A 10487-nucleotide genomic window follows, 5' to 3' on the forward strand; every position below is an offset into this window, starting at 1 on the left:
CCCCCCCCCCCCGCCCCAGGGACCCTGGGGCTCTGAGACCAGAGCTGCTGCCTGAGAGCACCCCTGGCCGGGGAATCCCGCTGGCGAGCTGTTGGTGGGTGAGCGTCCTGGGCTGATGCCAGCTCTCTTGGCCGGTAATGACCCGCTGCTCTGTGGTCAGGCTGTGGGACTGGCACATGGGGCCGTGGTGACACTGCTTGGAGACCAAGCTGCCAGTGTCCTGAGAAAGGAGGCCTGGCCTGGGGCTCATGTAGGTCTCAGGCTGGTAGGCGGCTGAGCCCCCCAGAGCAGCTCTGCCACACTTTGCCCACCCTCCACCCTGGCAGAGCAGGGTGGCTGTGGGGGTGCTGGCAGCCCTCTTTTCCAGTGAGCAGGCTCTCCCCAGTGGCCTCCAGGGCCTGGCTGCGTGCCAAGCCCAGCACCACCTCTGTTACTGGGCCACTGTCACTGGCGTCCAGGGCAGGGATCCGCCTTGGGCCTTTCCTTCCTGTCTGGGGATCGGACTCCAGAAGCCCATGGGCTGGGGTGCCGGGTGACCAGATCCCCCCTGGGTCTACTCTGGGCCATCTCTGGAGTCCCAGGTTGAGTGGGATGTGTTGGTGCTGGGCTTGGGCATCCAGACTTCTGTGGACTCTGCTCTCTGTGGTCTCCCCCACCCAGGGGAGGACCAGAAGTGAAGGATGGGGAGCCCGAGGGGGAGGGGTGCTCTGCAGGGGTGCCTTCCTGCTGCTCAGATCCACCCTCCCTCCTCACCTGTTTCTAAGCAGTTGAGGAAGGGGCCATGGGATTGGCCTAGGCATGCCTGGACACTTGGGAGCTGGAATGAGACAGAGGACTATAAAACAGACTCCCACGTTCTAGAAGCTCAGTACTGGGGGCTGGTTAGTGTGGGGCGTCGTGCCCCCCTGTTGTGTGCACCCATGAACTTTGAAGTGGGCTGTCATCCTGGGTGGTGGTGGGGGGTGGTGATTTACCTTGCGAAGTTCTCTACCCCAAGCGCTTGGACATTTTAGTGAACCCCAAGGCTCCAGGGCAGCCTGGGGGAGCCTGGGGTATCTGTGGCCACCCAGAGCTTTCCTACTATGTTTACTACCCTTCCTTTGGCTTTCTCGGGTACACGCTCTGCAGGCCTGGCTGGGATTCCAGGACATGTGGTGGAGGAATGATGGGAGGGGGTTGTGGCCAGGCACTTATCCTGCCCTCCAGCTGGGCCCTTTGCCAACAAGAGCACCCTGGTGTCCGCCGTGCTGTGGGAAGCTCTGACTCACCCCCTCTCTCCTGCATTAGCCACTGAATAATTCACGGAGTGGAAACAAGCCCGTCTCCATCCCAGCCGCCTCCTCTCAGAGGAGCAGCAACGTGCGGCTGTGGGAAACCGGGCCTGGTGTGCAGCCCAGCCCTGCCCACCCCTTGCTGGACGCCTTTCTCTAGGCCTGTGTCTCTGCACCCCTCCATCTGGGGCTGTGGCTGCCTTTGCAGGAGCGTGGGGGGCAATACTCCTGCTGGGTGTGGGTGAACAGCTATGGGAGCCTGTGTGGGTGGAGGCAGGTAGCTAGGGCCCTTTCCTTCATCCCCCACCCCCATGGTGTAGCAACCATCCCCCCATTCGATGATGGGTTGAGGAGCACCTGACCCCCCACCCTTCCCGACTGAGGGCACACCTGTTGGGCTGGGAGCCTGTCTGTGTCCTGTCCTGGCCCCAGCGGTCTGTCCTGGCCGCAGGGGTCTGGCAGCTTCCCCGCATGTGGGCTGGGCCCGGCCTCCTGGGCTGTCCAGGGGAGAGGTGGGGCTACAGTTAGGCTAGGGGCACGGGGAGATCGCCTTTGTCCTTTGCTGTCTCCTGCCCCCACGGCTGCTGTCAGAAACCCTGGACGCCCCCTGGAAGACCACTTGGACCAACAGCCCTGTGTCGGGCCCTGTGTGAGGCCACACTAGCCCTGGAAAGTGGGGACGATGGTAGCCATTGTATAGATTAGCAAACTGAGGCTCTGAGAGAGAAGGGCGTTGGCATGGATCCCATAGTGAGTAGATAGCAGAGCAGAATCCTGCTTCAGGTCTCTTGCGCCTGCCTCCCTAAGAGCCTAGGCTGGAAAAAGGGGGTGTTCCCACAGGAGGTGGGGGCATGTTGCAGGCGGTGGGCTGCAGGCCTTAGGAGCTGGCTGGAGTTGCTCTAAGGCACCCAGCCTCTGTGGATCCATAAAGGAGGCTGTGTGTGGGGAGGACTCACCTCTGGTGGTATTGGGAGGTGTGGACGGAGAGGTTTCCTGGGGTGGAGGCTGGGAGTGTGAACCCTTGGGGAGCCCAGCCTGGACTTTCCCTGCTCCCGCCAGGCCCCTCAGGCCCGGAGTGAGGTCATGGACGGCTGGACACCCCTTGCCCTTGTGAGCCCCCAGCTACCCTGTCTGCTACCCCCCTGATGGGGCCAGGGCTCCCTGAGCCCCCACCGGCCCCACACTGAGGGTCTCGTAGCCTTTGCTCAAGTGCAGAGGGGGTCCTCCATCCTACAGATTTGAGATTTCTTTGGGACTGAAGCTTTTGGGCCACATATTCCCAAGGCTTCTGTCCTGGGGGAGAAGGGCTCCCCACACTGCATCCAGCTCTTGGGGGGCCTCGTTTCTTGGGGGCCCTGTGGCATTTGCTGAATGGACAGAATCTGAGGAGGATGCTGGCATAGTGGGCACTGTGAAACTGATGGTGTCTATGGGAGAGGGAGAGGGGCTTCTGGGCTCTGCCCTGTCCCCCCATGCCTGCCTGCCACAGGGGCTGCTGGTCTGGACTGCCCCGCTCCCACACCTTCAGCAGCCCGACATGAGGTTCAGGGAGGGGGCTGGGCCATCCCCAGCATGCCCTGAGCCCCCACCCTGCCCATTTTGGGGCCTCCAGGGTCTCACTTGTCAGGTGCCAGAGTGGATGGATGGGATGGAAGCATCTTGCTTTCCAGGGGAGGAGTTGTGGGGCCTGTGGAAGGGGGATCCCAGTGGTCACACAGCAGCTGAGCTGGGACCTGCCGTGGCCTCAGCTGTCCTGGTGTGAGTCCTGGTTTTCCAGTCAGCCCGGTCTGGCTGTGCATGGGGCCCCTGAGAGTGGGGCATCAGAGCCTTCCCTGGGCTGGAGGGTTGGGGCCTGGTATGACCATGACCCCACTTGTCTGAGCTTCACTTGAAGGTGTCCCCACTCAACATCCACCAGCCCTTCATGACCCAGCACAACCCCTCCCCACTTCACTACACCCCCAGTATGCTGAGCAGAGGTCAAGTTCACGCTCTTTTGCTATTGATCTCTTACTCGGTCTCTTACTCTTGCCCACTGCAGGAAAGGTTGAAGAGTGGATAGTTACAGCCTGGAGTGCTTGGGTGGTGGTGGGCCCAGCTGAGGAGGGTGGAGGCCAGGGAGGCTTCTTGGAGGAGGTGATGTTACCTGGCTTTGAATGCCCAGGGGGCTGGGACCTTGCCACCTCCTTTCTGACTCCCCCAGGTGCCAGCCGGCATGTGACCCCACACACAAGTGCTGGTGTGTAGGGCCCGTTTCCCATAAGAGCCCTGAGTGGTCGATGTTTCATTTGAGACCCTAATGATAGAGAGGTAGCTGTGCAGAGACCTTGGGGAAGGGTGTTCTAGGCAGAGGGAGCAGCGTGTGCAAAGGCCCTGAGGCAGAGAGAAACCTGAGCCCCAGGAAGGCAGCCTCAGCCCAAAATAAGGGAGGAGTCCCTCCATGCTGAACTGTGCAGAAGAATGTTCTGCCTCAGGAGGTGGTGAGCTTCCTGTGCCTAAACCAAAAACCAAACCCATTGCTGTCGAGTCAATTCCGACACATAGAAACCCTATAGGACAGAGTAGAACTGACTCATAGCGTTTCCAAGGAGTGGCTGGTAGATTTGAACTGCCAACCTTTTTGGTTGGCAGCCAAGCTCTTAACCGCTATGCCACCAGGCTTCTCCCTGTGCCTAGAGGTGTGCAAACTAAGTCTGGCTGGCCACTTGGAGGGGACTTGAACTCTGGATTGTGTGGTCTTCTAGCAGAGCCTGGAGCCTGATTCACGATGCCACAGCATCTGGGTTAGGTGCTGCGACTCAGGCCAGGCAATTGGGGGTGGGGGTGGGGAGGGGGGCTGGCCCTCTTGTCCTACCCACTAAGCGGAAGGAAGTGAGCTTTTAACAAACAGCACGCCTCGCCTGCCTTCCCATTTCTAGAAGTAATACCCAATCACGGACCATTTGGAAAACGGGTACTTGTGGGGTGGGGGTGGCCGAAACTAGAATCGTGCTGTGTGCCTTTTTGGTCACCTGATTTTTAAGTGTCATGGGTTTTGGGCCATGTTTTCTTTTTTAAATTATGGTAAAAGATATATAACAAAACATTTGCCATTTCAACCATTTTTACATGTACAACTCGGTGACATTAATCACATTCACCGTGGTATGCAACCATCACCACTGTCCATTTCCAATTTTTTTCCTCACCCTTAACAGAAACTCAGCACTCCTTAAGCAACAACTCGCCATTTGCCCCTCCCACCTGCCCTTGGTAACCACTGATGTACTTTTGTTACTGCATTTACCTCTTGTGGTATTTCCTATTCAGTGGGGTCATACGGTGTTTGTCCTTTTGTGTCTGGCTGATTCCACTCAGCATCACGTTTTCAGGGTTCATCCATGTCATAGCAGGTCTCAGAACTTCATTTCTCTCAGTGGCTGAGTAATAGTCCATTGCATGGATGGACCCCATTTTGTTTATCCATTCTTCTGTTGATAGACATGTGGATTGTGTCCACTTTTTGGTGACTGTGAATAATGCTGCAGTGGACATTGGTGTACACACATCTGTTTGAGTCTCTGCTTCAAGTCTTTTGGGTATATACCCCATAGTGAAATTACTGGATCATATGGTAAATTGTTGTTTTTAATTGTAAAAATATATATAATATATATATGTGTGTGTGTGTGTATGTGTTGTTATTATTGTTGTTAGCTGCTGTTGAGTCAGCCCCTGACTCATGGTGACCCTGTGCACAATGGGATCGAATCATTGTGATCTGTAGGGTTTTCACTGGCTGATTTTGGAAGTAGATTGCCAGGCCTTTCTTCCTAAATACATAAATACAAAATGTGTATAACAAAACATTTGCCACACTTTTTGAGGAACTGCCAAACTGTTTTTCACAGCAGCTGTGTCATTTTACATTCCCACGAGCAATGCACGAGGGTTCCAGTTTCTCCACATCCTCGCCAACACTTCTTTTCTGATAAGAACCATCCTAGTGGGGTGAAGTGGTATCTCACTGTGGTTTTGACTTGCACTTTCCTAATGACTAATGACAATGAGCATCTTTTCATGTGCTTGTTGGCCGTTTGTATATGCTCTGTGGAGAAACGTCTGTTCAAGCCTTTGCCCATTTTTTTTTTTCAATTGTGTTGTTTGTAGTTTTGGGTCCTTGGTTCTTGATACTTACCGGAGTCCCAAGGTACCAGTCAGGATTCTGAGGTTGCAAGTGACAGAAAGGCTATATTGCTTTGCCCTGGGGACATGCCGGGAATGGATGTCAGCTGTTTTTGCCCTGGCCGGGGGCTCTTGGTCAGGTTCTGGGACTGGGGGTGGGGTGCTCTGTAGGTCTGACCCTTGGCCCACAGCCACTGTCCCAAAGAGGCCGATACTGTTTGTTTCATTCATTTATTTGGTGAAAATATACCCCACAAAACATACACCACTTCAACAATTTCCACATGTACAGCTCAGTGATGTTGGTGACATTCTTCAAGTTGTGGCAAACTGTTTTCATCATCATTAACACAAACTCACTGCCCCCCTACGCTTCTCATCTGTCCTTTAGTTGATGGTGTCAATTTGATCACATATAGATAGTTTTTGAAAGTGTAATGCTTAATGCAGACGTTCTTTTCTAGTTAGGTTAACCTATTATCTGGCTACAAAATGACTTCAGGGGATAGTTTCCGTTCAGGATTTAAAGATTTCATTAGGACAATAGTTTCGGGGTTCAGCTGGCCTACATGGCTCCAGAAAGTCTGGCTTCTAAGAGAATTTGAAATTCTGTTCTGCATTTTCCTCCTTTTAATCAGGATTTTTCAATAGAATCTTTGATCAAAATCTTCAGTAATGGTAGTCTGACACCATCCATTTCTTCTGGTCTCATGGCAAAGGACACAGTTGTTCATGGAGGCAATTGGACATGTATTCCGTGTCCTCCACCAATTCCTGACCCTCCTTCTTCCTCTGGTGCTCCCAGTGAATGGAGATGATACTGTTTGTTTCTGATGCATTTTCTGGGGGGCTCTGCACGGTGGCCCTGTGAGGTGGGTATTGCCCCTGTTTTACAGAAGCGGGAACTGAGGCCAGTGGCCCAAGCAGCCTCCATGGGCTTGGAGGAAGTGGGCAGGGGCTGCAGGCTGGTTCAGCAAGGCTTGGAAGAGGGAGGCCCAAAATTCCTACCCACTTCTCGTTCCCCCTGCTTCTCCCCGACAGGCCATTCTGCAGGGGCCTCAGCTGCAGAAGAGGAACTGAATGTTCTCCCAGGGATGGAGGGCTGGTGTGGGAAGCGCCTCATCAGCCACTAAGGACCGAGCATGTGGGGGGAGGGGTGGGGGTAGGTGGGGGCATGGCAGGACCCCAGGGAAGACCTCACCTCACAGTGCTACATGCCCCCCCCTCCCCAGGTTGTGCTCAGGGAGCCCTCCTCTTACCTAGTGGCCACATAGGACTCCTCTGGATTCTGGGGAGAGGTAGGTAGAGATCCCTGACAGCTCAGGTGGGGCACACTGGGCACAGTGTCACCCAGAGCAGGGGACCCCGCAGGCAGGGGACGGGGCTACCTTCATGGAGGATATCTGGAGCTGGGGTCCCGAGGAGGGGTCTCTGCTGGACAGGACCTGGGTCAAGGTCAGGCCTCCCTCCAGTGCTGGGCCAGCTGACCAAGAGGCTGCTTTTGTTTCTTGTCTGGAGTGAAGGGGCGCTAAATGGGTGCTGGGCATGCCCTCGGGGACAGGGCCATATGGGCCAGGCCAGGTGGGATGAGGCCACATGCAGGGGGCAGCCAGGAGGGGTCCTGCTGTAGGGCCCCCATAGGCATGTGTCGACCACCTCCGCTGCCCAGGGCCTGGGTTCCTTGTGTACCGGCTGGGCTCGGGTACACACACTTGCAACCAGAACTCATGCACACATGTGTGCCACCCTCAGGCCCAGGGCTGGTGTCCCCACAGGAGGGTGGGTTTGCCAGAGGCAATATGCCAGGAGGTGAGGGGCTCTGTTTGGTGCTCTAGGCAGGACTGTGGCCTGGCGTGTTGGCCGAGAGGTGTCAACGCCAAGTTGCCTAAAGCCTTGTGACCACTTCCTCCTGTCCCTGAGAAGGGTGCCAGTGCCATGCCCATCCTTTACACCTCTGGGCTGGATCCTAGCCCTCACACAGGGGCTGAGGTCCAGTCCAGCTCTGACCCAGAACCGTGGGGGTGGGCCGTGCCCCCCCGCCCCCACCGCTGCATCCCCCTTGGTGGAGCCGAGCCCTGGGGCCTGAGCTCTCTCCCGGCCTTCTGATGGCTCCTGGCTGGGGTGGTGGGGCAGAGGCACTTGCAGACAAGCTTCAGGAAGAGCAGAGAAGTGTTCTGGTGTTCAGCATGTTGGACCATGTGCTGGAGTGGGGATCAAAATAGACGGGGTCCCTGCAGCAGGGGTGACTCCTACTTCCCCATGATGGAGGGAGGGCTGGAACCCTGAGTGTCTCCCCATGCCCCTGAGCACAGCCCCTGGGGCTGTGGGGCCAGCCTCCGGCCTGAGACGACAGAGCTTCTGGAGGATTGGCCTGACTCCTGTGTACTGGGCCCCTTTCTGGGTGATTCCTGGAGGGCTCAGGCAATCTTGGAGTGCGTACCACGTGGGTGCGGGAGGGGGGTGCGTGGGTGGATGTTTGGCTCAGGCTTGGGAGCCTCAGGCTGGGCCACACTCTGGCTGCTGCACAGCGGCCACGAGCTCACGTAATGGAATCCCTGAAACCCAAGCCCGACTCGTGGAGAATGTGTTTTTAATTTCTGGCCGGCATCTCTGGGAAGAGGGGCAGGCCCGGCTGAGCCCTGCACCCCTCAGCCTGGCCCAGGACAAGAGGGGCCCTTTCCAGAGCCTTCCCCAGAGCTGTGGGCCCAGGGTCAGCTGCCAGCTCCACAGTGTTTGTGACCTTGGCCTTCCGCTCAGCCTCAGTTTCGCCATCTGGGCTGAGGGGTTACTGGGGGTCAGGGGCCGTGGTGGCTGCTCCCTGGGAGGGACTGTTCTCGTTCTCTACCCTCCTTCCCTTGCAGGGCCTGGGGACAGAGAGCCAGAGTACTGGCCTGGAAGTGGGGCGGGAAGAGGGTGTGGTGGGAGCCCCCTCCCCCACAGGGTACCCCCAGACGAGACACTGTGGCAGCAACTCACAGGGAAGCCCCCAGACCATGCACTGAGCCAATCCATGATAACCCCAAGCAAGACTCCACCCCAGCTCCCTTTCCTCACCCCAGGCCTGGGCTCCAGCAAGGGCTAGTGGGTGTGGGGCCAGAGCCCCCCACAGGCCCCAGGGGGCACCCTGGCCACCCCCCAAACTCCCTCTCCTCCCTTGTCCCTTCCCCTGGGGGAGGGGAGACCTAGAGTGGGAGAGGCCTTTGGCAGTTCCAGGGCTGGGCCAGGATGTCCCTAGAAGTAAGTCAGGGACCACCCCTCTTCCTGCCCACACCCCGCCTCTGCCTCCGGCTGGGCCCACCCAGAGGCCTCAGTCCTCTCCCAGTGGGCTCCTCAGGCAGCCGTGGCCTTTCTCATGCTCCTAGGGAAGTGGTCCCCTCCGTCAGATGCCTAGCCAGTACCTGTACCCCTCACACCTGCACCCCTCTATGACAGCTTAGACAACAGCTTTCCCTGAGGCAGCCACAGGTGGGCCGGCCTGATGTGAGCAGGGGCGGCTGTGGGGGGACCAGCACACCTGGTGGTTTGCAGCCCTTTTGGGAGATGCACATATATGCACACGTGGGCGGGCACGTCCCCTGAGTGGCCTGTCCATGTTCCTGGTGTGTGCTCTGTGTGTGCCCTCTGTGCGGCCAGGGCTGCGAGGATGCCCAGCCAGAGCTGCCTGTGCAGGTGGTGTGAGGGTGTGCACCTCAGTCACGCATGACCGCCCTCCCTGGTGGCCTGTGCTATGTGGGAGGGTGCACATGTCTGCGTGCCGATGGTGCCCCACCAAGGCTAGCTAGAGAAGGGGAGCAGGTGTGAGGGGTGGCACCCACTTGAAGGTGCAGGTTCCCCACCCACGCCCCCCATCCATGACTTCTGTAAGCCTGACTCTCCCATCTGCACAGTGGAGCCAAGCCCCACCTCCACCCCAGGGGACTTCCTGGAGGAGGTGGTCTGTGCAGAGTTTAAGGGGAACAGTGGGAACTCCTTGAAGGGGAGGAGGTGTTCCAGACACAGGGGCTGCATTCCTGCACCCACCCCCCCGTGCCATCCCCACCTCAGCTGGGGTGGGAGGAGAACTGAGGGCCGGAGCTTGGTTGGATTGGGCCCCCCAACAGGCCTGACTGCCACAGCACTGGGGCGGGTCTCATTTGGGATACGGGTGAGGCTTCAGACCCCAAGCTCCCTGGCTCCTTGGAAGGGGGGATAGCAGGGTCCAGGCCACTGGGGGAGAGTCTGGCCCAGGGGAGGGCAGGGGCGCCTAGATGGATGCAGCCCATGGTCTTGGGGACTGCGAAGGCAGTGGGCAGAAGGGGAGTGCAGGCTGAGACCACAGGAGGGAGGCCCCAGGGCCCCAGCAGGAAGGTTTCTGGGGCCTCTGGGGCCAGCAGCCACACTGTGGCTGAGCACCTCGCCTTGTTTTGCCTAACCGGCCGCTTGTATCAACTTGGCCACAGACGGAAAATTCCATTTGGTCAGCACCAGATGCTGATTATAGACAGTTCCCATGCTTATTCTGAATGGGCCCGGGGAAAAGTGGCTGGGCCACCATGGGAATGCCAGACGGCTCTGGAAGGTGTCCTCTGGGAGCATGGACCCGGGAGAGGCGGCAGAGATAATATGGCCCAGGCTTCGCTCTCCTGGACTCCTGGGCTCAGGGCCAGGGTGAGCCTGGCTGCCCTGGGGTGAAGACACACTGCCCAATTTGCCTGGCGCCCTGTGCCCTGGCCTGGCACACTCAGACATGTAAGCATACTTTCAGCGGTGAAGCTGGGCCCCTGGTGGAGGGCCCCTCACCTCTCTGAGCCTCAGTGACCTACCTCATCTGCAGAATGGGCAAATGCGCCGCCTACAACCTGTGGGAGCTGAGGGAGGCTGGCCTGGGGCAGAGTCTGGAGCTTGCCCTCTGGGGCTGCCCTTTGGGTCATCTGGGAGCTTATGCAGAGAGAGGGAGCTACAGAGAAAGCTGCCCAGCCTCTTGGAGCTGGGATAGGGCAGGGAGAAGATGAGTGTGTCTTGAGCACAGCAGTCCTGGGGCCATTTTGTAGGCTTGGAGGTGAGGCTCAGGGG

Source organism: Trichechus manatus, unplaced genomic scaffold (assembly GCF_000243295.1).
Source record: "Trichechus manatus latirostris isolate Lorelei unplaced genomic scaffold, TriManLat1.0 scaffold00151, whole genome shotgun sequence".
Taxonomy (NCBI): Eukaryota; Metazoa; Chordata; class Mammalia; order Sirenia; family Trichechidae; genus Trichechus; species Trichechus manatus.